The sequence below is a fragment of the Lissotriton helveticus genome, chromosome 9 (assembly GCF_964261635.1).
Source record: "Lissotriton helveticus chromosome 9, aLisHel1.1, whole genome shotgun sequence".
NCBI lineage: Eukaryota > Metazoa > Chordata > Amphibia > Caudata > Salamandridae > Lissotriton > Lissotriton helveticus.
The window spans coordinates 1,071,823,495-1,071,850,748 of record NC_136070.1 but is presented as its reverse complement, the minus strand read 5'-3'; the positions used below and the strand labels follow the sequence as shown (position 1 = coordinate 1,071,850,748).

Sequence of the window (27,254 nt, the reverse complement as noted above, 5' to 3'; positions counted from 1 at the left end):
ACCGTCTATCGTCTCGCTTTACAAAGGATCAATCAAGGGTCCAAGACAGTCAGGGCAGCAGTCCTTCGTAGCCGTCGAAAGCGGGAGGCCTCGCAGCAAAAACCTTCGGTCCACGTCGACATGCAGGGGTCGATGAAGTGGTTGGCCTTCCTCCAGAATTTTCTCACGGGGCTCCTCACAATCCTCAGGCTTGGACCGGTACCGCTGAAGTCGCCCAATGTTGGGCGCCAACTGAAGAACCAGGTTTTCTTAGAACCCAGCGGTGCCAGGGACACACCCGTAGTCATCGAGTTCACCTGTCTTCGTATACAGAGACACGGAATACTTCTGGGTGGCGTCAGAGATCAAATTTATTAGCTGCAGCTAGTAACAGTAATCCCAGCAATACAACACGGTGTACAACTCAGGAAACTGCTCAATTTTCGTAGAGCAAGACATCACTTTTTATGCTGTTTTCGATTAATTACAAATGCACACCCACTGCCGCAAATTCTGACCAATGAAATACATTTTCACACACATTATTACATTAAAAAAAAAACTCACTTTACATTGTACCAACCCACAAGTTAATTATTAGGACTGTCCTAAATTCGATTACCACAAGCTGGACAAACCCATAATTGAAAGCACTACCCATGTAATGAAAAGTCATAAGAAAAGAAACAAACAGATGTTGAGTAGGATAAGATATGTGTAAGAAACTAAAAGTTAACGATATCCTGAACATTGATTGGCAATTTTAGACAACGATCAGCCAGGGAAATTGGCTTCGCAAAGGGTCAGTTTCAGGTGACGGGGTCAGCATCTTGCAGTTCACTCGCAAGTCGAAAAGGGCCTGTTAATGCTTACATGAACAACAAGGCCCATGCAACTTTGTTCGTTCGGTTACCTACGTGAGGGCAACACAAAATGGCGTCATGAACAACGCAAACAAAATGGAGTCCGGTCCCGAAAACCACGGAACCTCAGTGCTGATTTTGAAATAGATACCAATCCAAATTTCCTAATGCTACGAAATTTGTTCTACGGCAACCAGATTTGTTGCTGGAATGATTTGAAAACTTTAACAAGGAAATAACAATTAAGGGGACACAGGTATGGCCATGATATATGATCTTGAAACATCTGAAATGCACCAGTAGGCGAAGAAATACCACCTTTGACTGAACGATGTATCAAGATGACAAAAGTTTGTAAATATGCCAATGCCTTCATGAAACATTTCCACTGCAGACTCATCTGGAGAAAAATACCATTACTTCTAGTCATGGGATGAATGCATTAATGAGCCCACGACAAATACAAAACATAATTCACAAATACAAAGATATATTTTAATTATTTAGTAAAGAGTTACTTAGAAGAAGCAATGTGTAGATAATAAAATAAATGAAATATATGTTTTTAAATGAGTAAACTTTAATCATTTTCCCTTTCCTTCCACCTAAGGTGATCTCTATTGTGTCGTTTGCGATCTGCACCAAGCTCTCCACCTAAGTGTGAAAAGTTACAAGTAGTAATTTTACACTCAGATTTTGCCTTTCAATAACAGACTCGAGTCGACAAAGAACAATAATAAAGCTTCTACACATGGTTTGGGGAGATCATAATCTAGAAGCACTTTTATGATTCATGAAGGAAAGTAAATCAAACTGTGAGCAGGTCTCTCTTTAGAAGAAATCCATATTTCACAGTAATTATGTAATTTCTGTGAAATGTGGAAAAGGTATTGTGTGTCTGGGATCATAATAACTTTCAATCAATCAATCAGTCAGGGGAATTGTAAGCTCACTACTTACCCGTGAGGGTCTCAAGGCGCTGCAGTGAGGGGGTGTGGGGTCAGGCAGCTCCCTTCAGTTGAAGAGCCAGGTCTTGAGTGTTTTCCTGAAATTTCTCTGACTCTTAAGCAATCTGCTTTACTCTTCCCAAATTAAAAGAAGTAGAAGAAATGTACTTTGATAGTGAAAAATGTGGTGCAGGTGGAAGCATTAAAGTTAACAATTGGAGTCACAAAAAGGTGTTTGTAATGAATACAATGGAATCCCTCCTGGAAACTATATTTGCAAAAAAATTAAAAACCTTTGAAAGAAAATATACCAGAATTGAAAAACACGTTGTTTTTGGCCATATTCATGCTTTTTCCTGGCTTGTTGAATTTTAGGTTTGCTATTTTTGAGAAAAACAAAAATGTATCTTTCCAATACCTTGATTGCATTTTCAATGTATCAGTTACTCTGCTTGACAACATCAAGAGAATTCCAAAAAGGATTAAAAAAAAAAACATTGGACTGGCTGTATTTCTTAAAGTTATCCAGCATGGAAAATCTAATTGCCTAGAATTTCACAGAACAATTTCTAAAGGGCAGTAATCACACTTGAATATGAACATCTACATTTTCACAGAATAGAAGGGAAAACGAATTAGTGGGTTATTTATTCCTCCTAATATGCTGCAACCGTCACAAATTGTGCATATAATGTAGAATGTTCTGTTTTTGAGAGAAAACATTCTATTTGCTTTTTCCTGTAGAAAAATTACACAATATTCCTGATCGTCGAGAAGGATAAAAAAAACATAAGCAGCACCACTGGAGAGATAAAACTAATTTATACATCCACATTTGTAGTTATCTTCCAGGCCTGCAATAAAGGACAGAGAGAGCTAAAAAAGGGCTTTCACCCCAAATAATGGGCAGTGAGAGCTAAATAAACAGTTTTCACCCCAACCCCTTATAGCCTGACTAGAACCACTATACAATAATTACCCTCCAACAGTCTCGAAAGGCAGCACAGGAATGTATAGGCTTCACTCTCACACCTACTTAACCCAAGCGTTTTATCCCTGAGACCTTCCACCTTGCCAAACAGTATGGCAGTAAACTGAAGCAACTTACATCATGGTATGTGACTACTCCCCATGTCCTGTCCACAACTGCAAGCAGCGCAAGTACTTCCTGTCCCACAGCCATTTTTCTGGACAAGGGCAGGTGACACAGAGTCATGCTCACAATTGTGGACAGTAGGCCAAGCTGCATGTCAGCTGTTTCAGTCCTCTTTAAACATCAAACTAAACCATAGAAAGACTGGTACGGTGTAGCTTACTACCTAGGTGTTCTCTACCCAAAGGTACAACAACATCGGGAATAATAAGTGTATGGCCCGGGGGCCTTGTGTAGCCCTCCTAGCCTTCACACTTGGCCCCTAGGTGACCAGCAGCACTGGGCTGCTGTTTACTTAACTGAGAACTAACATTTAGAAAGATGTTAAACAAGTGGGCAAGCATTTCTTTACGTGCTAACTGAAGAACAGGAAAAGAAGCATAGAAGATGTCATGCATCTCTTATCGTTGGGAGCAACTTTGTGTTTAAAGACATCATGCAGCCAACACGTAAAAATATATAAAGTCTCTTCAAAATTCAAGCAAGCATTGGAAAAGCCAATGGGTCTCTCTTTTGGGGTAAACGTCGTTTAAAACGCGGTGTTTACACCGCACAACCTTTACCACGCTGCCATTACAACACAAGTCGTTACTACGACTTGCGCTGGATCACGCTGTTGGTTAAGGAATATTGTAATTTTATATTCCAACACCTTCCCTACTGTTACGTGGACTGGTGTTGGAATATAAAATTATAATATTCCTCAATCCGCGCCCTCCAACGCAAGTCGTTGTATCGACTTGCGTTGTAAAATCCGCGATGTAAAGTACCGCGATCAAAATGATCGCGTTGTACTGACATACATCCCTCTCTTGGTACCTATTGGCTTTGCCAACGTGTTTCAGTAAGCTGCACAGTACAAAGGAAAAAAGAAAGAAAGCACTGTGACCGGCATGGCTGTGTCATTTTGTGAGTCCGTGCACCATTAATTTCCAAGCCTGCAAATGATGCAAACAATTTGTTTATGTAAAATATACCACAGTGAGGAAAAGCAACACAAAAGTCACGTATAGGGGTAAGCAATGTAAATGTATGGGGGGTAGGGAAGCAAGAGTTGGGGGAAGCAATGTGGCAAGGGTTGGGTAGAAGGGGGAATGGTGGTATTGGGAAACAACATTGAGCTTTTGGGTGGGGAAAAGCATCAACAGAAGAGAGAGGAGGACGTGGGAGGGGCAAGCAACACAGTTTTAGGTGAATGAGAAGTAATGGCCAGGAGAGAAAATGGCACAGTTGGGGAGAAGGAATTTTTGAGAAAGCAATGTGGAGCAGATGTGGGGAGAAGCACACAGGCGAGAAAGCAAGTACACGAGAATGATCGCAACATGGACACGGACGGTGACAAGCATACAGTAAACAGAGAAGTGATTGAGACAGAAATCTGAGAAACAAATGCCCTTTAACAATGTGGTTAGTTTCAGTTTCAGTTTCAGGTTAGTCTCTTTCAGTCTGGTTAGTTCTGCAGTGATCTTACCTTCCTTGTTTAATACTGTAGATATCAATAGTTCATCTCTTGGTTCTCACACTGCCTATATGGCCACTCTTTCCACACTAACTTCGCCCACATCTCTACCTGATGAAATCCCTCAAGGATCAGTCCCAACTCATAAAAACTCATAAAAAACTGAGCTCCTGTATTTTCTGTCCTCATATCCACCATCCAACTCAAACTATTGCCATCCTGGCTCTCAGGCCCCTCGCTTAACTCTACTGCCAGTAACCCTGTGGTTCTCTTAACTCATTCATGCACCTGACATCTCCTTCACCACCCCAGCCACTGCAGCACTGTATCAAGTTCAAAATATACAGACTATTTGACCCCTTATTCCATTCCACACAATCAAAGCATTGATTAATTCACTGGTACTCACTACAATAAATTAGTAAAAAAATGTACTACTTCGGCTCCTCCCGTACTCTTACCTCCAACTGGAATGAAGTCTTAAGTTGCTATTAGAACCCTACACAACTCCCCACAGCCATGGGCTGCTCCTGCTTATTCCTAATAAGTTGTCTGGTTCTTTCAAAAACAGGGATCCATCCAAAAGCTGGTACTAGTACTCAAAGCTATATACATTACTCACCTCCAGGGTACCTTTGCAACTCCATAAACTGCTACACTCCTAATCTCAAGATTAGATCTGCCAATACAAATCTTTTACCATTAATCAAACCTCCATATATTACATCTTTTTATTCTTGTATTCAGTCGTTTTTTATGGTGCCTAGTCATCGATAGGAATTCAAGTGCTTTATAATAAAGAACACCGGTACACAATGGACAGAGTACATTCTGACAGTTTAATAACAGGGGGACTTTCAGAGTACTGGGGAGAGAGGGATGGAAAGAGGGAGGAAAACACGGAAATATTGTAGGGGGACTGTGATATATATAACTCAGTATCAAGAACTACGTATCCTTGACTGAATTCCGATTGGGGTATAATGATTCATCTGAATGTCTTTGTTGTTGCCAATAAAATGAGAGTTTTTAGGGTCTAAGGTTTCTGCTGTGGATTCTGCAGCGATGCGTTTTCTGAGCGTTTCTCAAAGATAGGATGTCAGGTGTAAATCCCAAGTTTGTGGGTAATGGAGTTCCAGTGCGCTTGGAGTCAAGCCGGAGAAGGATTATTTCAGTGCTAGAGGTGGACCTACATTTTGGAATTCCCAAGTAGGGAGAGCTTTTGCTTTTGGATTTTCGCGAGCCTCCAGAGACGAGTGGTAGTTCGACTTAGTTGGGTTTGCAAAGGTGGGGTGCTTTGCAAGTGAAGCAGCACGTTTTACATGTTATCCTAGCCTCAAGAGAAAGCAAACAGAGATACCCTAGGACTGGTAAGAAGTGGTTGAAGCTTTTTTTGACGAGATGGGACGTCCATTTTCATCTTCAGCCATTGATTCATTGCCTCTTCTAGGACTCCTCCATTGGGACCCACCTTCCCCAGTAATCTGAGCTAGGCAGGATATTACAACAGCCCTGAAAAGATCTCTCCAAGTACTAGAAGGTAAAGAATACATATCATCTTATACTGCCTTCATTCACCGTCAAAATGTATAAATTAATTGCGTACCATAGCAGTTTTAGATATTTCAGCCCATTGTCTGTTTTTGCTAACTCCTACAGGTAGCAGTATCTATGTTCATCATTGCAACATCTCATGTCTTTTTAATCTGTTTTCTACTATACCTATGCTTCCACATCTGTCTTATGTTGCAGATATATTATATAAACAAATACGAGCATTTAAAATATCATTCTAAAATGAATATCATTCCATGTTTGCGGTTCAGCCTTGTAAAGCAATAGGTGTACCAGCATAATATATTTCCAACAGAACAGTTTCACCTTTGGATTGCTTATTACAGCCATTTACATATTTTAGCAATTCCTTCAACACCAAAATCTAGTTGATTAAAACAAACTCAAACGAAAGACTATTGTAGTGCGTATACTATATATTTTAAAAAAGGTTCTGAGAATTGAGTGTCCTTGTAGTTTCCGTCACTTTTTAAAACTATTCCACTGAAAACAGACATCTGTTACAGCATGTTCTAATCGAGTAAGATAGGTGAGGACAAAATAAAAGGGTGACTTTGTTTAGATGGGAAAAGGATTAGAAGAATTGATACATTGATCGGTGAATCACTGAGTTTTTTTTACTATGGCCTTAGAAAATTATCTTTTCTTGTTAAGTAAAAAGCCTCAGCACACAGGGAAGAGTACCAAAAATCAGTACTGATGAATGAGAGGATGCACTTACTACATTGTCTCCTGCTTTGCTGAAGGAATATTAGTTTGTTTTTTTATTGAGGATAGTGACAATGCCATGTATCAGTCTTTTATTTTAGTTGTTACTGTAACACAGTATAACCTGATGCTGACGTGTTTCTTACACGTAGCTTGGTGATGCAGCTTAATATTAACCTATGGTGTATTTTAAATTACAAACAAGGCTGTATCACATGAAATGATCACTGGAATCGCAAAGAGCTGGAGCTGCACATTTTCCATGTTATACAGCGCAATGGCAGGTCCCAAGGTCAGCTGCGAAAGAAGGAGGGTTATGTGTGGTACTTGTTACTCAACCGTGTAAATAAATCCTAGCTATGACACCTTGTGGTGAAATCCAGAGATCCCTGGATGCCACCAAGCTGATCCACCTACTTTCGACTAAGTCCATCACCATCGGGACATGGAACGTGAGGATCATGTACGAACCAGGCAAGACAGCTCAAGTGACAGTGGAGATGAAAGAATACAACCTTGCCCTGCTTAGCATCAGCGAGACCAGATTAACAGAGTCTGGACATGAAAGACTGGCTTCAGGAGGAATGCTGCTGTATTCTGGACATGAGGAAGAGAACACCCCACATACTCAGAGAGTAGCAATGATGCTAGCGCAAGCAGCCAACAGAGCTCTGAATGAATGGGAAGCCCACGGTCCCAGAATCATAACACTGACTTTCCACAAAAAAGAAAAACATGAATGTTATCCAGTACTATGCACCTATAAATAACAGCAACAAAGAGGAAAAAGAGGTTTTACGAAAGACAACAGTCGATCTTGGAGAAAGTGCTTGAGAGAGACATTACCATACAGATGTAGGATCTCAATGCCAAGATAATAGCGACAACAATGGGTATGAAAACGTTTTGGTCAACCATGGCCTCTTGCAACATGAACAAGAATCGCGAAAGGTTTGCAGATCTCTTTGTGCCCTTGACAGTCTGGTAATAGGCAGTAGATTATTCCCACACAAAGGAATTAACAAGGCAACGTAGGTGTCTCCAGACCATTCAACAGAGAATCAGATTGAGCATGCCTGCATTGGAAAGATGTTCTTAAGGTTCCTGCAAGATGTGAGAGTGATAAGCACGCAGACTTGGAATCAGACCATCACCTTGTTGTGGCTTGGCTAAAGATGAAGAAAACATTTCTGGAACTGAAAAATCAACGTCAGAGATGTAACACCACCTTCCTCAAAGAATACTCATTCACCCTCAGTGACAAGTTTCAAGTCTTGCAAGAACTAGAGGACAAAAGAGACCTAGTAGAAAGTCAGTGGGAGGAGATGTAAATGTAAATGTGAATGTACAGGAATTTATATAGCGCAAATCACCGAGCGGTTTCTAAGTGCTTGCTTAGGGAACCCGTCCTGGTATTCCCCTGTGAGATAACCCCGGCAGGGTATCCGCAAGGTGAAAGCCAGGCATCCTGCCGCGAGGGGCCGTTGTGGAGATTAAGCAAGCTATTGCCCAGAGTCGCAGAGTGTGAACCCGTGAATCCAGTAGGCACCGGAGCGAGAATTGTCGAGTCCATGGACATTTTAGGACTCAAGACCCCGCCGAGCCGGGAATTGAACCCTGGTCCCGGGCAGATCTCTGCTTCCAGGTCTGCCTCCTCTAACCAGTGAGCCACACTTCTCCACTTCAAAGAAACAGTGACATCAACCTGCCAGAAATTATTGAGTCCCAGGAAACACCAGCATAAAGAATAGATCTCCACTGAGACTCTCTGCAAAATCCAAGAGAGAAAGCAAACTAAAGCTGCAGTCAACACCAGCTGAACAAGAGCAGAAAAAGTGAAAGCTCAAGGCGAATACACCAAAATCAACAAGGAACCAAAGAGAAGCTTAAGAGCAGGCGATGGTCTTGCCACTGATGGCCAGGAAGCAGCATGTCATGAAAACTTGAAAGAACATAACAAGGAGACTCTCCTATATATACTGCAAGTCAGAAAGACCTGTAAAAGACAAACTGGAGGACCATCATGGTTAGCGAAGGCCACAAAGAAGATGGGTGGAGCACTTTAAAAAACTGCTGAACCGGCTTGTGCAGCAGTCTCCACTCGACATACAGCTATCACGATATCATAGTTCCATTCTTAAAAAACCCTCAATTAATACCCTTGAAACTTGAAAGGTTTAGGCCTATTTCCTTTCTTCACTTCTTCTCCAAAGTAGATGAGACGCACATAAATAAACAGCTGTCAAGTTTTATTGAGACCAGACAATTGCTTCATGAGACTCAGTTGGGATTTCACCCACAGTTTAGTACAGAATAGGCATTGCTGGTGGCCTCAGAGTCCCTCTGGTAGGTTGTTGACAGGGGTAACACTGCAGCACTGATAATGTTGGATCCCAGTGGAGACTTCGATATCATGCCACACAGCCATCTGCTCGAATGGCTCTGGAATTTTGATATTGGAGCGAAGGCTTTTTGGTGGTTAGCATATTTCTTTTAGAGCCACACTTTTCAGGTGGCTCATGAGCCTTTTCTAGCTGAGGTTTTTCCACTGCAGCAGGGGGTGCCACAAGGCTCAGCATTGAGCCCTACCTTATTCAGTCTTTATATGTGCCCTCTAGCCAATATCATTGATTGTCATTTCTTTAACATCATGTTATACGCAGATGATATGAAGCTTATCATCACCCCAGCTCAGGGTGAAAGAGACACTGCAGCTCTGTTAAGATCCTGTCTGTCTGAACTGGCTGAGTGGATGGACCACAGCTGTCTCAAGCTTAATACTGGGACTACAGAGGTTATTATTTTGGGGAAGCAGCCATCAATCTGGTCATTCGCTTGGTGGTTAGATTCACTAGAGTCACTACCGGACCCTAAGCTGAAAGTTAAGAACCTCGGCATCTGATTTGACACTGAACTCTTGTTTGACAGTCATATTACCAGTCTAGTGGCGAAATGTGTTGGAATTTTGAAGACCCTGAAAAAGATTCTGGGACTTCTTCCAGAGACCACAAGAAAGTTAGTGGTCCAGGCCTTGGTAATGTCCAAACTAGACTACTGCAATGCCCTATACCTGGGAGCCTCACAATCTAGACTGGTGAGACTGCAGAAGGTGGAGAATGCAGCAGCTTGGCTGCTGCTTAATCTCCTGAGGCAGTCAGCTACGGGCCCAGCTCTTGTCAAACTGCATTGGGGCTTCTGGGAAAGAGAGTGTCCTTTAAAGCTATATGCTTCTGCCACCTTATTCTGAATGTAAAAGGACATCACTATTTTCACCCTCTTGTTAAACCGTACATACCCGGCAGAAGTCTTAGGTCTGCAGGAGCCTTTTTAGCCACGATCCCTATTGTAAAAAAAGCACGCATGGGCGACTGCTCTTTCAGCTTGTTAGCCTCCAATATGTGGAACATCCTGCCTTGGGGACTTAGGAAAATTTGGAAATGGCCTTCTGCAAAAAACTCAAAACCTGTTTCTTTAGACAGCCTTAATTGCTAACGTGTTTTGGTGACAGCACAGGTTTGTACTTGAGAATGGATTCTTAGCACGGGGACACTTCGGCCGGAAGTAACCAGGCACTTTACAAATTACTCAGAATTACATAACATAACACAGCCAGCTGACAAGGACTTACAAATCGACTTCTGCGGACCAACCAAGGAATAAAACGGCAAGCCATCAAACATCTGAGAAATGAGAAGGCAGCAGGACCTGACAATATTCCTGCAGATGCACTGAATGCAGACATTGAAACATCGGTAGACATTCTCTACCCCATGTTTGTAAGGGACTGGCAAAAGGAAAATGTGCCTTCAGACTGGAAGGAGGGATATCCCACCAAGATCCCCAAGAAAGGTGACCTGAGTGACTACGCAAACTACGGAGGAATAAGTCTTCTATCATCTCCAGACAAAGTGTTTTACAGAGTCACCCTGAACAGAATGAAGGAACATGTTGACACTCAGTTCCAAGACATGCAAGCTGGCTTCCACAAAGATAGATCTTGCACAGACCAGAGTGCAAAACTGCCCATCATCATTGAGCTATCGATGGAATGGAACTCACCCCTCTATATCAACTTCATCGACTATGGGAAAAACGTGGACAGAGACCCTTTAGAAACTCTTCCGCCCCTATGATGTGCTAGTTAAACTCATAAGTATCATCATTGAATTCTTATGAGCAAACGACCTGCAAAATAGTTCACGGAGGATAGCTCACAAAAGACTTTCATATACAAGCATTAAAAATGAGGGCATTATCGTCCGTGAATGGCTTAAAAAAATTCAATAATATATTTGGAGAAATGTTGGATAGACCGGTCCTGAAAGCCTATCAAGCAATGGTGCCCCCTCAATTCTTGTATGGAGCCGAAGTCATTTACCTAAGCGGTAAGACCTCTTGGGATAGAGAGGAGGGAAATACATTAAAAAGACTATTCGTACTGCCTAAATCTTCTATGGTACAGGCGGCAAGAATTGAGTTGGGAATTACCTCGTGGGCGATAACCGCCTGTATGGCCCTTGTACGATTTTGGCAGCGATTGGGAGCTGAAGAGTCGCTCAAAATTTCCCAATGGGTCAAAAAGGAAATTACCACGAGCGAGCTACCCTGGGCAAAAGAGTCTAGAGTATCAATAAGGAATGCCTACAGGGTGCTCGAACTGAAGGTCTGCCCGCTACAAGACCATATAATAATAGGTAAGAAAGAACTAAGGCTTCAAGGAACCGATATGTCCCGTACTTATGACCGGGAGTTCCTCTGACAAAAATGCTCGGTAGCCCATATGACATCAGCCTGGGAGCTTGACCAACATTTTCCCTATGTAGATCGGCTACCAAGCCATAGCTTAAGGCGGGAAGTCCTAAAAATGAGAATTGGAATAAACCCATGTTTCGCTAATAATGGAGCTCGAAATCAAATGATGGGATGTAATGGGAATTGCACTTGCACTTTAGGCACTACCTGCAATATTACTCACATTTTATTAGATTGTTTGTGGCTTTTAGATATACGAAAGGGGTTTTTATGCCCGATTTTTAAAAAGTATAATATTACAAACAGGATGCAAGCCGCTAAATTGTTGATGGAAATGGGGAACTTAGATATAGCCTGTGCCTTGGGGAAATATATGAAAAAAGTTAAGGGGTTCCTCAACTGCACAGAGTAAGATCTAATTATATAAGTCCTCGATATTAAATAAGTCTGAACCAATTAGTGTTTAAAATAGTAAGTGGTGCATGTTTAAGGAGGTGTTGTATAGTTTGAATTAAGTGATTTTATTAATTTTATTGATATAATACTCCGATTTTAAAAATGATAGTACTCATATTTATACCAAGAAGTAATATGTCTATTGATACCGCCGTGCTATGTATCTGTCGCTGTTTTTATTTTATCCTTTTTAGTAAGATAAGATGTAGATTGTACTTTTATGGTTGTAACAAACCAAATAAAGTTTGTTTTGACTGACTGACTGACTGACTGAAACATCAGTAGACATTCTCTACCCCATGTTTGTAAGGGACTGGCAAAAGGAAAATGTGCCTTCAGACTGGAAGGAGGGATATCCCACCAAGATCCCCAAGAAAGGTGACCTGAGTGTCTACGCAAACTACGGAGGAATAAGTCTTCTATCATCTCCAGACAAAGTGTTTTACAGAGTCACCCTGAACAGAATGAAGGAACATGTTGACACTCAGTTCCAAGACATGCAAGCTGGCTTCCACAAAGATAGATCTTGCACAGACCAGAGTGCAAAACTGCCCATCATCATTGAGCTATCGATGGAATGGAACTCACCCCTCTATATCAACTTCATCGACTATGGGAAAACGTGGACAGAGACCCTTTAGAAACTCTTCCGCCCCTATGATGTGCTAGTTAAACTCATAAGTATCATCATTGAATTCTTATGAGCAAACAACCTGCAAAATAGTTCACGGAGGATAGCTCACAAAAGACTTTCACGTGACGATCGGAGTCATCCAAGCTGCTTGCTTTTGCCTTTTCCCTTCTTGATGGCCTGTGACTTGATCATGAAGGCATCCACAGCAAGGAGTAGAAATAAGATCCATGGTACACCTTGGATGCAGATCGATGACCTGGTCTTTGCAGATGACCTGGTCCTACTCTCTCATACTAAACTGCAGATGCAAAAGAAGTCTGACAATGTGGCAGCCACATCAGCATAACTTGGCCTCTACATCTAAAGGGGAAAAACCAAGATCCTGAAGGCTAACACGGCCAGCACAACTGCAGTCAATCTTACAGGAAATGCACTGGATGAGGTTCAGGCCTTCACCTACCTGGGCAGTGTCATAGACAAGCATGGCAGCACAGACGCAGATGCCAAGGCAAGAATTGGCAAAGCAAGGGCTACCTTCATTCAGCTTAAGTAGATCTGGAGCTCCAAAGAACAAACGCTGCAAATCGGTCATACTGTATGGAGCAGAAACAAGGAGGACAACAGTGACCACCACCAATAAAGTTCAGACCTTCATCAACACCTGTATGGGGAAATTCCTCCAAATCTGCTGGCCAAACACAATCAATCAGAAAAAACAAGGGTGGCTGGGCCCAATGGGAAGGAGGGTAGGCAGGGCCACACTAATATGAAATAGAAACAATTGCCTATGCCTCCGAGCTTAATTAGAGTACACACTGATTCATGTACAAGTAAACCACAATTTATTAGTTTACCCAAAAACAGTTTATGTTTCCGTGAAGGACAGCGTGTCTTTGTCTGCCATACTTTGCAGGAGTGGACACTCCTGCACAGCAATTAATGCTCACGGGAAAAATCAAGGGACACCTTTTGAGTGTCGTTCCCAAGCCACTCGGGCAAATGCCCGCACAATTAATCAGAAAAAACAAGGGTGGCTGGGCCCAATGGGAAGGAGGGTAGGCAGGGCCACACTAATATGAAATAGAAACAATTGCCTATGCCTCCGAGCTTAATTAGAGTACACACTGATTCATGTACAAGTAAACCACAATTTATTAGTTTACCCAAAAACAGTTTATGTTTCCGTGAAGGACAGCGTGTCTTTGTCTGCCATACTTTGCAGGAGTGGACACTCCTGCACAGCAATTATTGCTCACGGGAAAAATCAAGGGACACCTTTTGAGTGTCGTTCCCAAGCCACTCGGGCAAATGCCCGCACAATTAATCAGAAAAAACAAGGGTGGCTGGGCCCAATGGGAAGGAGGGTAGGCAGGGCCACACTAATATGAAATAGAAACAATTGCCTATGCCTCCGAGCTTAATTAGAGTACACACTGATTCATGTACAAGTAAACCACAATTTATTAGTTTACCCAAAAACAGTTTATGTTTCCGTGAAGGACAGCGTGTCTTTGTCTGCCATACTTTGCGGGAGTGGACACTCCTGCACAGCAATTAATGCTCACGGGAAAAATCAAGGGACACCTTTTGAGTGTCGTTCCCAAGCCACTCGGGCAAATGCCCGCACAATTAATCAGAAAAAACAAGGGTGGCTGGGCCCAATGGGAAGGAGGGTAGGCAGGGCCACACTAATATGAAATAGAAACAATTGCCTATGCCTCCGAGCTTAATTAGAGTACACACTGATTCATGTACAAGTAAACCACAATTTATTAGTTTACCCAAAAACAGTTTATGTTTCCGTGAAGGACAGCGTGTCTTTGTCTGCCATACTTTGCAGGAGTGGACACTCCTGCACAGCAATTAATGCTCACGGGAAAAATCAAGGGACACCTTTTGAGTGTCGTTCCCAAGCCACTCGGGCAAATGCCCGCACAATTAATCAGAAAAAACAAGGGTGGCTGGGCCCAATGGGAAGGAGGGTAGGCAGGGCCACACTAATATGAAATAGAAACAATTGCCTATGCCTCCGAGCTTAATTAGAGTACACACTGATTCATGTACAAGTAAACCACAATTTATTAGTTTACCCAAAAACAGTTTATGTTTCCGTGAAGGACAGCGTGTCTTTGTCTGCCATACTTTGCAGGAGTGGACACTCCTGCACAGCAATTAATGCTCACGGGAAAAATCAAGGGACACCTTTTGAGTGTCGTTCCCAAGCCACTCGGGCAAATGCCCGCACAATTAATCAGAAAAAACAAGGGTGGCTGGGCCCAATGGGAAGGAGGGTAGGCAGGGCCACACTGATATGAAATAGAAACAATTGCCTATGCCTCCGAGCTTAATTAGAGTACACACTGATTCATGTACAAGTAAACCACAATTTATTAGTTTACCCAAAAACAGTTTATGTTTCCGTGAAGGACAGCGTGTCTTTGTCTGCCATACTTTGCAGGAGTGGACACTCCTGCACAGCAACTAATGCTCACGGGAAAAATCAAGGGACACCTTTTGAGTGTCGTTCCCAAGCCACTCGGGCAAATGCCCGCACAATTAATCAGAAAAAACAAGGGTGGCTGGGCCCAATGGGAAGGAGGGTAGGCAGGGCCACACTAATATGAAATAGAAACAATTGCCTATGCCTCCGAGCTTAATTAGAGTACACACTGATTCATGTACAAGTAAACCACAATTTATTAGTTTACCCAAAAACAGTTTATGTTTCCGTGAAGGACAGCGTGTCTTTGTCTGCCATACTTTGCAGGAGTGGACACTCCTGCACAGCAATTAATGCTCACGGGAACAATCAAGGGACACCTTTTGAGTGTCGTTCCCAAGCCACTCGGGCAAATGCCCGCACAATTAATCAGAAAAAACAAGGGTGGCTGGGCCCAATGGGAAGGAGGGTAGGCAGGGCCACACTAATATTAAATAGAAACAATTGCCTATGCCTCCGAGCTTAATTAGAGTACACACTGATTCATGTACAAGTAAACCACAATTTATTAGTTTACCCAAAAACAGTTTATGTTTCCGTGAAGGACAGCGTGTCTTTGTCTGCCATACTTTGCAGGAGTGGACACTCCTGCACAGCAATTAATGCTCACGGGAACAATCAAGGGACACCTTTTGAGTGTCGTTCCCAAGCCACTCGGGCAAATGCCCGCACAATTAATCAGAAAAAACAAGGGTGGCTGGGCCCAATGGGAAGGAGGGTAGGCAGGGCCACACTAATATGAAATAGAAACAATTGCCTATGCCTCCGAGCTTAATTAGAGTACACACTGATTCATGTACAAGTAAACCACAATTTATTAGTTTACCCAAAAACAGTTTATGTTTCCGTGAAGGACAGCGTGTCTTTGTCTGCCATACTTTGCAGGAGTGGACACTCCTGCACAGCAATTAATGCTCACGGGAAAAATCAAGGGACACCTTTTGAGTGTCGTTCCCAAGCCACTCGGGCTTGGGAACGACACTCAAATCGTCGTTCCCATTGGGCCCAGCCACCCTTGTTTTTTCTGATTAATTGTGCGGGCATTTGCCCGAGTGGCTTGGGAACGACACTCAAAAGGTGTCCCTTGATTTTTCCCTTGAGCATTAATTGCTGTGCAGGAGTGTCCACTCCTGCAAAGTATGGCAGACAAAGACACGCTGTCCTTCACGGAAACATAAACTGTTTTTGGGTAAACTAATAAATTGTGGTTTACTTGTACATGAATCAGTGTGTACTCTAATTAAGCTCGGAGGCATAGGCAATTGTTTCTATTTCATATTAGTGTGGCCCTGCCTACCCTCCTTCCCATTGGGCCCAGCCACCCTTGTTTTTTCTGATTAATTGTGCGGGCATTTGCCCGAGTGGCTTGGGAACGACACTCAAAAGGTGTCCCTTGATTTTTCCCGTGAGCATTAATTGCTGTGCAGGAGTGTCCACTCCTGCAAAGTATGGCAGACAAAGACACGCTGTCCTTCACGGAAACATAAACTGTTTTTGGGTAAACTAATAAATTGTGGTTTACTTGTACATGAATCCGTGTGTACTCTAATTAAGCTCAGAGGCATAGGCAATTGTTTCTATTTCATATTAGTGTGGCCCTGCCTACCCTCCTTCCCATTGGGCCCAGCCACCCTTGTTTTTTCTGATTAATTGTGCGGGCATTTGCCCGAGTGGCTTGGGAACGACACTCAAAAGGTGTCCCTTGATTTTTCCCGTGAGCATTAATTGCTGTGCAGGAGTGTCCACTCCTGCAAAGTATGGCAGACAAAGACACGCTGTCCTTCACGGAAACATAAACTGTTTTTGGGTAAACTAATAAATTGTGGTTTACTTGTACATGAATCAGTGTGTACTCTAATTAAGCTCGGAGGCATAGGCAATTGTTTCTATTTCATATTAGTGTGGCCCTGCCTACCCTCCTTCCCATTGGGCCCAGCCACCCTTGTTTTTTCTGATTAATTGTGCGGGCATTTGCCCGAGTGGCTTGGGAACGACACTCAAAAGGTGTCCCTTGATTTTTCCCGTGAGCATTAATTGCTGTGCAGGAGTGTCCACTCCTGCAAAGTATGGCAGACAAAGACACGCTGTCCTTCACGGAAACATAAACTGTTTTTGGGTAAACTAATAAATTGTGGTTTACTTGTACATGAATCAGTGTGTACTCTAATTAAGCTCGGAGGCATAGGCAATTGTTTCTATTTCATATTAGTGTGGCCCTGCCTACCCTCCTTCCCATTGGGCCCAGCCACCCTTGTTTTTTCTGATTAATTGTGCGGGCATTTGCCCGAGTGGCTTGGGAACGACACTCAAAAGGTGTCCCTTGATTTTTCCCGTGAGCATTAATTGCTGTGCAGGAGTGTCCACTCCTGCAAAGTATGGCAGACAAAGACACGCTGTCCTTCACGGAAACATAAACTGTTTTTGGGTAAACTAATAAATTGTGGTTTACTTGTACATGAATCAGTGTGTACTCTAATTAAGCTCGGAGGCATAGGCAATTGTTTCTATTTCATATTAGTGTGGCCCTGCCTACCCTCCTTCCCATTGGGCCCAGCCACCCTTGTTTTTTCTGATTAATTGTGCGGGCATTTGCCCGAGTGGCTTGGGAACGACACTCAAAAGGTGTCCCTTGATTTTTCCCGTGAGCATTAATTGCTGTGCAGGAGTGTCCACTCCTGCAAAGTATGGCAGACAAAGACACGCTGTCCTTCACGGAAACATAAACTGTTTTTGGGTAAACTAATAAATTGTGGTTTACTTGTACATGAATCAGTGTGTACTCTAATTAAGCTCGGAGGCATAGGCAATTGTTTCTAGGCCAAACACAATCAGCATCAATGATCTATGGCAGCAGACGTTCCAACTCCCTGCTCATGAAGAAATCAGGAAAAGAAGCCGGGGTCCATAAATACACCCTTCGCAAGCCCACATCAAACACCACCAGTTACGCCCTGATCTGGAATTTTCAAGGGAAAAGGAAAACAGAAAGGCCAAGAAACACCTGATGCCTAGTCCTCAAGGCTGACTGCAAGGAAATGGTTTACACGTGGAGTAAAACTGAAAGAAAAGCCTAGGACAGAGATGGCTGGAGAGTCCTGGTTGATTGCCTATACCCCAGGAGGGGTAATAGGGATAAGTAAGTAAGCATTCAGTGTTGAATAGTTGCTTGTTACAGCATTCATTGACATATCTAATGTAAACTTAGGAACATATTAAAATAAAATACACAAAGCACCATAACATTACAATGAAAACATAACAGACAAATAAAACACTCAAAAACTCACAGTAACAGGTATTTAGAGCAAACACCACCATAACTTAATATTAATTGCATGACATATTGCCAGTGAAAAATCTTTTGTGACCCTGCTCAATGTACGCCTTATAATAGGTGTTATACAAGTGGATGTCTAGTGCAACCAGGAGCAAGGCATGTAGTAGATATCACCTATAATCAGGACCACTGAAATTATAAAATGTTGCTGCCCCAGTGATTTCTGCAAAAATATGGATTAGATGCACTTGCAACATAATCCATACTTTTTTGCATATTTTACAGATTTCATCAAATTGTTTCTTGCTCAAATGAATCAGAAGTTACTAAAAAACACTGTCTCACGTGTTGCAGCACTGTGGCAGGCAGTTTGCCGCAGGGTGTCAGGTGGCAGTTCAGTTACTAATTGTTTTAATTAGGTAGTAAACTGATATTAATGAGGTCAACCCTTTCCCTAGACAGTGTTGACATGTGCAGAAAAGACACAATATTGAATTAATACTTCCAGAAAATGTGACTCATTGCATTGTGTAATTTGACTTTTCTTGCCACATAATTTAGTTTACCCAATCTGACCCTGCTAGGAGTGAACGAAACGACATAGCGTAATGGAACAAAAAGCTATTTGATTTTCTTAAACAGTTTACAACTTGGGTTTCTCCAAAATGGAGCTCAGGGTTCAAGACGCCATGTCAGAAAACTATGAGAAGTCAATTAACATCAAGAAACCATTTGATGTCAGGTCAAGAAATTCCGGCCTGCAAATGGCAGCATGAGTTACCCCGAAACAGATGACAAAACATCATGGGCTTTCCTGAATTAATTTATAGTTTATTATATTGAAGACGTCTATTTTTAACACAGAGGACCAGATGTACGACCGTTTTTTGCAGTGGCAAACAGGCAATTGGTCCGGTTGCGACCGCAAATTAGGTCTGCTCCATGTACAAACCCTATTTTGCGAGTCGGTAACCTATTACTGACTAGCAAAATAGGGTTTGCGACTCTCTAAATAGCGAGTTGCACTTCAATTTACAATTGCTTTGCAACCACAATTGCGGTTGCAAAACACTCGCACTTTAGCACTACTGCAAGTAGGTGGTAAGCCACTCACAAACGGGAAGGGGTCCCCAGGGTCCCCTTCCCCTTTGTGTCCCCAGGGTCCCCTTCCCCTTTGTGAATGTATGCAAAAATACTTTTTAGGAGCAGGCAGTGCTCCTTCTTTTTTAAATGCATCCTGTTTTTCTTTAAGGAAAACAGCTGCATAAAAAAACCTGCTGTATTTAAAATGCAGTTACAGACATGGTGGTCTGCTGACCCCAGCAGGCCAACATCCCTTGGAGTGCTAGCAATTCCCAAATTGCACCTGCCTTATGATTATTAATTAGGCAGGTAATTTGCAACCCCATTAGGAATCTCAAACAGTGTCTGAGACACTGTTGTAAATTACATGTTGCCAGTCGCAAAACAATGCAATTTACGACTGGCAAATTGTAAGGGTTGTACATCTAACCCATAATCTAGTACTGGGTCTAAAAAAGTCAAGTTGTACAATGCTCCTAGTCTTTCAGTGTATCAGCGCCAGCGTACACCCAGCTCATGTGAGGTGGATACAATGTTTTACCTGTGAAAAGGCATGTGCTTGTCATACATTATTGATGCACAGTGAAGTTTCAAAGACATTTTTATTTCATATATTGGTTACAATTAACCTTTGACAGCACTGCTGATGTCCTTCACATGAAGACACCCTCGTTGACTCACATTTGCCTAACCATTTAGCCTTCTATTACAGTACTGACTTCCTGGTGTATAATTTACACAAGTAATTTACTTTTAAATGTTTCAGTAATTGTACTGCTTTGAGTTATTCACAAAACCAGAGTGCAAAGTTAATCAGAAGTGTAGACATACATGTCTCTTCCACCTCAAAAGCGGTGTGGCACCATGCTTAGGAGGGTAAGTTTCTGCTGAAGAAAAAGGCACTAGTAAGCCCAGCACCACATGTGGCCAACCACTGGTGCTCTCCTTTAGAAAATAATGGAAGTAGAGACAAACATTTATGCCCCATAGGAAATAATATTAAATTAAATTATTTAAAATGGTTAAGAATAGAAATAATTGTAATTTATTGTAAATAATATGACATGTGTGCATATTCATGATGTAGTTATGCAATATGTTAATCTTTTTAAAAGTAAAAAATTAGGTAACAATACATTTTATAAAAATAGAATCACATTTTTAATATTAATGCATAATAATATTTTGATCTTTTATGTTTTTACTTCCCTTCCCCTTTTAGTTGTAGTAACATTGGAGGGACAGTTTGTGAATATCATTAGGCTTACTCTTTTGTGGAGAGTACAAATCCCTCCATAGCCTTTCTTTCAAGCCTCATTACTCCTTGCTAAACTTTAGTAGTAAGTATTCACCATTTTCTAGCCACTCCTCCATGTCCCTCCTACTTTACCTAATACAAGGTATACTTACATGTGCAGACACTCTGCAGTCGGGTGGAGATTTCTGCACAGGAAAAGATAGGTGAGACCAAGGTGGAAACTCAGCACCTGAATTTGTGAATATCATTTTGTAGAACATTTGTAGTACTACGGTAGTAGTACAAGACCTACTATAAAATGCAGTTTGAGAAAAGACTCTTTAGTCTCTTACAAAAGGGTGTTCTTGTATCATGGTGACAGGAATGGCTTATAGTAGGCCAATTGGGTGAACTTCCCTTGGAAAATTCAAATGAGCCTACTAGGCCTTAGGCACTAAGATTCAAGGCTTAAACACCCTTAGCCAGAGCATTTGTTAACTCTAATTATGCAGAGATGAGCAGAAATCAATCTGAATTATAGTGCCCTTGGGTGTCCAATTTAGGAGAAGGTTTATTGTCTTCTTTGCAAAGATACTGATGTAATCAATTCTCTTAACAAATAATAACAAAATTGAACACCATATACAATGAGGGTTTCCCATCTATCTGTGGTTGATTGTTAATGTGACCTACGCTGCTACCCTTGAAGTGTATTGACAGGGTTAATGTTGCATGCAGCCCCCCCTTCCTGAGCCCTTAAAAGGTCTTGGGGACCCCATCCCATGGGGACCAAGTGGCTCCCCCCTCCCCGTGCCTTATTAGGCCCTAGGGACCCCATCCTCAGGTCTGTTTTGTTTGGTTCAGAGGAGTGGACTGTGTGCCCCACCTCCCTGAGCCTTTTAAAGGTCCAGGGGAACCCATTCCTCAGAGCCATATCTCTTTTTAGGGGGGCTGTGATGCCCCCCTCTCCAAGCCTCATTTTTCCTTGAGGACCCCATTCTCCAAGTGGCCCCCTCTCTGAGCCTTTTTAGGAACATGCCCCATCCTCAGGACATTTATTTTAAGGGGAGGGGGGGCATGGGTCACCTCTCAACAAGCCATTATAGGCCCAGTGGAGTCCGCCCCCCAGGGCCTAAAGTTACAAAAAAGGGAAGGGGCTGCGGTGCTCACAGAGTCTCTTTAGGTCCTAGCAAACCCATCCCCTGGGACTTTTTTTTAATTAATGGGGAGGGGGCCTCCCCAAGCCTTATTAGACCCTGGGGACACCATCCCCTAGACTTTTTTATTTAAGGGGAGGGGGCAGCAAGACCCTTCTCCCCCAGCCTTATTAGGCCTTGAGGACCCCAGCACCGGGCCATTTCTTTTAATTAAAGGAGAGTGGGGGCTACGTGCCCCTCCCTAAGCCTTTTTAGGCCCTGGGGTCCTCATCCCCAGGGCCACTACTTAAAATAAAGGGGAGTGTCTCCTCGTGGCCACCCTTCCCGAAGCTTTTCCGACCCCATCCCCAGGGGCCACATTAATTAAATATGGGTGCCCTCATGACCATCCACGGCACATACCATACACTTGTTTGGGACTGCAGAGGGACCCCTAGGGTCCCTGTGGCCCCAGCAGGCTACCCGCATGCAATGGGTGCTGGCATTGCCCCTTCCCGTAGGGAGCAGCTACTTATGCTGTTTGTGGGAGCAATAATATGATCTGTTTCCCTGCCCACATCACTGCAGGCAGGGAAACAGATGAAAAGTCTGCTCCTAGCTGGCTGGAACATTTTTAGAGCTCCCACCGGCTGGGAGTGGACATTGTGTTTGCTCCCACATGGCGGGAGAATAAAAAAAAGCAAACATAGGTTTCCCTGCCATGCTGGTATGGGCAGGAAAGCCACTATGTCCAGAGGGTGGGCTGCCTAGGACACAGCTATTGAGCCAGCCCCTGGAGCTGAGGTTTCCAGGGGAAGGCTGCTGTTTCTGCACAATTGCACTTTAATTTTGAGCATCACGATTAGACGTTTTTAGAAACCTAACTGCCTAATTGTTTTTATTTATTTTGAAGTGTTTTGGAATGTGTCCTAAATCTGTTTTTAGAACATCTAGCAATTTTGAAAGCTTGCTTAACTCACCTGCATTCTGAGAGATTTCGGGAGGGTGGGAAGCTGCCATACCGCAAGTTAGCTTTCATGCAATAGGAAGTCACAAGAAGTCACTGAAAGCAGCGCAGTAGGAGGCGCAGCGCTTTAGCTTCTTAGTAATGGATGACTACATAAATGGGTCTGAGACGTGGTTGCACCGCTGGCGCGCTAAAGGTGCACCCGACTGCGGCCGTCCGCCTCTGGACTGCAGCCAGTGCCAACCATGCTGCCCGTCTCTAGGAGCAGTATTGCTTGGTCAAGAGATTAATTATTAACAATGAATAAAAAAACCTGTGCTACCAGGACCAAGATAGACCCTGGAACGGCCAACCATGAATATTGCTGTAACAACTGCCCTTTTAAACTAGTGGGTGGCAAAGGGAGGACCAATGATAGTCCAACCTTACAAAAGCCCCCCATGAAACACCCTTGAACTAAGGGCATCCATATCAGGGCCTGCTTGATTTACTGTAGATCCCACCCCAAACATGCAGAGGACATTTGGCTTGCATCTAACTCATGGGACCTAATGTTTCTCACTGAAACATGGCTTAAGGAGAGCTCTAATCCTAATCAGATGCTGGATGTACCCGCAGGTTTCCGGATGACTAGTGCCAATAGGGAAGGCAACAGGATTGGGGGTGGTGTGGCTATCATTCTGAGGCGTGGTTGGGAGATCTCCTGCAGAACGGTAGAACACATAGGGATCATGGAGGCTCTGTCCTTCTGCATCAGAGTCTCACCCTCCCTATCGGTAGCTGGGATTCTGACATACAGACCCTGACACTCCAGCCTGCCATCTGCTAGAGTTCTGCGACATAGTCACTGACCTCACATTGAAGCATGCTAGTTTCACTCTCCTAGGTGACTTCACTGTCCATATGGATAGTGAAAAATGCGCTAAAGCTTCACAGCTGGCTGAAACCCTTGACAGCCTCAACCTGACGCAAAGAGTCACCGCCCCTACTCACATAGCGGGCCACATGCTGAACCTTATTTTATCCAGTGACCCTAACCTTATTGTAGAGGACCTGTTACCATTGACCTGGACCGATCACCTATTAATACCATTCAGCTTCAAACTTGACCACCTTGGCTGTAGTCCCAGCTTTATCCCAGAGAAAAGGAAAAACTGGAGGAAGGTTACCATTGATTCTATGATACCTATGCTTCAAAATGCCCCCCTCCAGTTGACGGGGAACCCAAGCGAAGATGCATCCATATTTAGAAGCTGGGTTACCAACGCCTTAGGTAGAGTGGCCCCGCCTAGATCTGTCGATTGGGAATGGAATGGGGCCCATGGAATCTAGGATGAATGTACCCTGACAGGGAAAATACAACTTTGCTGCGAGGGGTGGCTTAGTACATCATTGACTGTTTAATTTCAGGTAATCCTATATATATTGTCTGTGGTGATTTCTTGTTGTTGAATCTTTATCTCTATATACAATTTCTTTCTAGGCACTTTACACATACATTTCTGTTAAAGATTGTGTACACTGGGTGTGTGGTTAAACGGATTCTTGTAAATATTCTTTGTTCTTGATTTTCTACAAATTTCCTGATACTTTTAAATCAACTAGAATAATGGCAAACCTACAGACCTTCGGGTTCACAGATGAACAGTTTGCAAATATGGTGGGTAGTACAGTAAATTTTGGCCACCAAATGACAACTAATACAGATAAAAGCAATGATACAATAGCATTGTTAGCTCTTAGAAAAAATATCAAACGTATAGAGCTACATGGGCAGTACATGCTGGAATATCTCAAAGCAGGGGTAATCTCCAAAGGCTTGCGAGTGAGGAATATACCTGGACTATTTATCCAAATTAAACAATTTTCGGAATGATGGTCAATGATAGCTAACCGGTGTTCGCGTGATTTTATGATGCTTATTGTTGAAACTGCTAAGGAGGTCATAGAACAACTGGCAGCAGAAATATTAGATCTGGAAAACAAAATTAAAGCCGCAGGTACAGTGGAAGAGGCTAAAAAAAGTTGAAAGAGATAAAAAAAAGACCTCCATTCATACACTGAATATCTGAATAAACGAAAGTATACAAATTGAAAAAAGATATCCGCTTTTGTAGTAAGGAAAACACTTATCCCTATCTATCGGATAATTATTACATACAGTCTGAGGGAGCCTATAATGACCAGACTACTAATAAACAATATGGTCGTAAAGTAACCACTTTTTCCGATACATCAGATTCGGACAATGAAGATCCGTCTGGCCATTATGAATCTAGACGCAACGGAAATAACGCTAGGAGGTAACGCAATGCACAGCCATTTTGAGGGAGGCGTTTCACGAGGCGGAACAATTGGAGGCCACAATACCAGCCACGTTTCCAGGAAAATCAACAGATGGATTACAATCAATACCTGGTAACCCGCAATGCCCAGTACTGGAGGGAATAGAAACCATACCTATTTTCAATCTAAGTGGTTCTTCCCTAACTGAGTCAACCTATACTTTATTGTCAAAAGGACTTACGTTTTCCCCCCACTCAGGTCTGAATAAATTTGAGCTATTCAGAGACCTAATGGCTTTCTTCAGAGAAATCAGGTTGCTAATATTTTTTGCCAACCAAGAGACACATTCAGAAAATGTGAATTTGTCAGGACTTACACCCAAATCAACATTTACTCCCACTGTGGATCAGCTTCCACCGGAAGTGGCATTTTTTGAGCAGGTGGCCTACAATGAGATCAATAACATCACCAAACAGGTACAAAAAACCCCTTTCAACTTAAATAGAGAGGAATACAGAGCTCTATAAGATCTCAAACAGACACCCGCTATTACCATCAAAGCGTGTCACAAAGGAGGGGGTATTGTTTTGTTTGACACTCCCACCTATCTCTCCAAAATGGAGACCGTGCTAGGAGACAATCATTTCTATTGTCCAATAACAAGAGACCCCACGACGAGTATTGCTAATAAAATACGTAGGCTGACCAGCAGAGCCCTTAGAGATGGTGACATCTGGGATAAGGAATGGACATTCCTTAATGTAGAACAACCAAAATTGGCCAGCATTTATGGCATCCCAAAAATTCACAAAGATGAGTTTAACCCACCATTGAGACCCATTGTAACAACTATTGGTTCAGTCACGGAACCACTTTCTAAATATATTGATGCCATCTTATGTCCACATGTGTCGCGAACACCGGTGTATGTTCAAGACACCAGGCACATCATAAATTTGATTGAAGATACACCTTTTTGTGCCACTACGCAATACATTGTCATGATGGACATTGAAGCTCTATATAGTAATATCCCTATAGATGGAGGGATAGAAGCAGTTCATTGGTTTATCAGTGCATATAAGATCACCTGTCCCACCATCTTTGTGTTGGAATGTCTGAAAATTGTATTAGAAGACAATATCTTTGAGTTTAACAACTAACTATATAACCAAAAACAGGGTGTCAGTATGGCGGCATCTTGTGCCCCAACAGTGGGCAATATATACTTGCCTCTGTTTGAGAAAAAAAAATCACCTATAATGAAATAGCACCCTTTTTTGAACCTGTAGTTAAATGGTCAAGATTCATAGATGACATTTATTTCATTTGGACAGATACATTAGATAAACTCAGTTAATTTTTGGACTGGCTTAATTTGTGTGATGCAAATATTCATTTCACCAACAACATCAGTAATAGCCAAGTTGAAAATCTGGATGTGGTCATTAAAAATTACGCGGGTACTCTAGCGGTGGATTTGTATACCAAGCCCACTGCAAGGACCACACTGTTACACTATGATAGTTTTCACCCGTCTACACAAAAAGAGTATACCTTTTGGGGAGTTTCTACGCCTATGGAGCAATTGTACTAATATCAAAGATTTTGACATTAAATCAGTCACTATGAAGAACACATTTTTGTCAAGGGGTTACCCCAAAAGGCTTGTTCGGGACTCCTATAAAAGAGCTTGGTTTTATGTTAGGCAACATTTGCTACATAATACCGCAGCTAAAGTCAATCCATCTATTGTTTTTGTCACATGTCATTCTATGATTAATGAGAGAATTTGTCAAGCTGTATGCTCGAGCTGGCATATTCTCAACAATAACAAGTCTAGCGCGACAGGAATAATACCAAGACCACTTTTCGCGTACAGGCGAAACAAAAACTCAAAGGACCATGTAGTCCGATCAAGGATGAAAACCAAAAATACGTTCCTACAAAGGAGTATTGAGGGTTCAAAACCAGTGGTCGGAAATTACAAATGTAATACCTGTAAATCCTGTGCTTATGCCATTGAATCTCCCTCTCTTCAATTCAATGGTCATTCGACATCACCTACTAGTCTCACTAACTGTAAAACAGCTGATGTGATATATTTACTCATCTGTCCATACAAATTGGGATATGTGGGGGGGACCGGCAGGGCAGTGAACACACGGTTAACTGAACATAGATTGGCGATCAGAAACCGTAAAATTGCAGCCCTTATCGTTCATTATGTTGACAATAACCA

The 27,254-nt window shown here is 42.6% G+C and overlaps 1 pseudogene; it reads left to right on the top strand.

Annotated features, from left to right (window-relative positions):
* The first annotated feature begins 7,043 nt into the window (after nt 1–7,043).
* LOC144783369 (uncharacterized) overlaps nt 7,044–27,254 on the top strand; it is a 65,092-nt pseudogene continuing 44,881 nt past the window's right edge.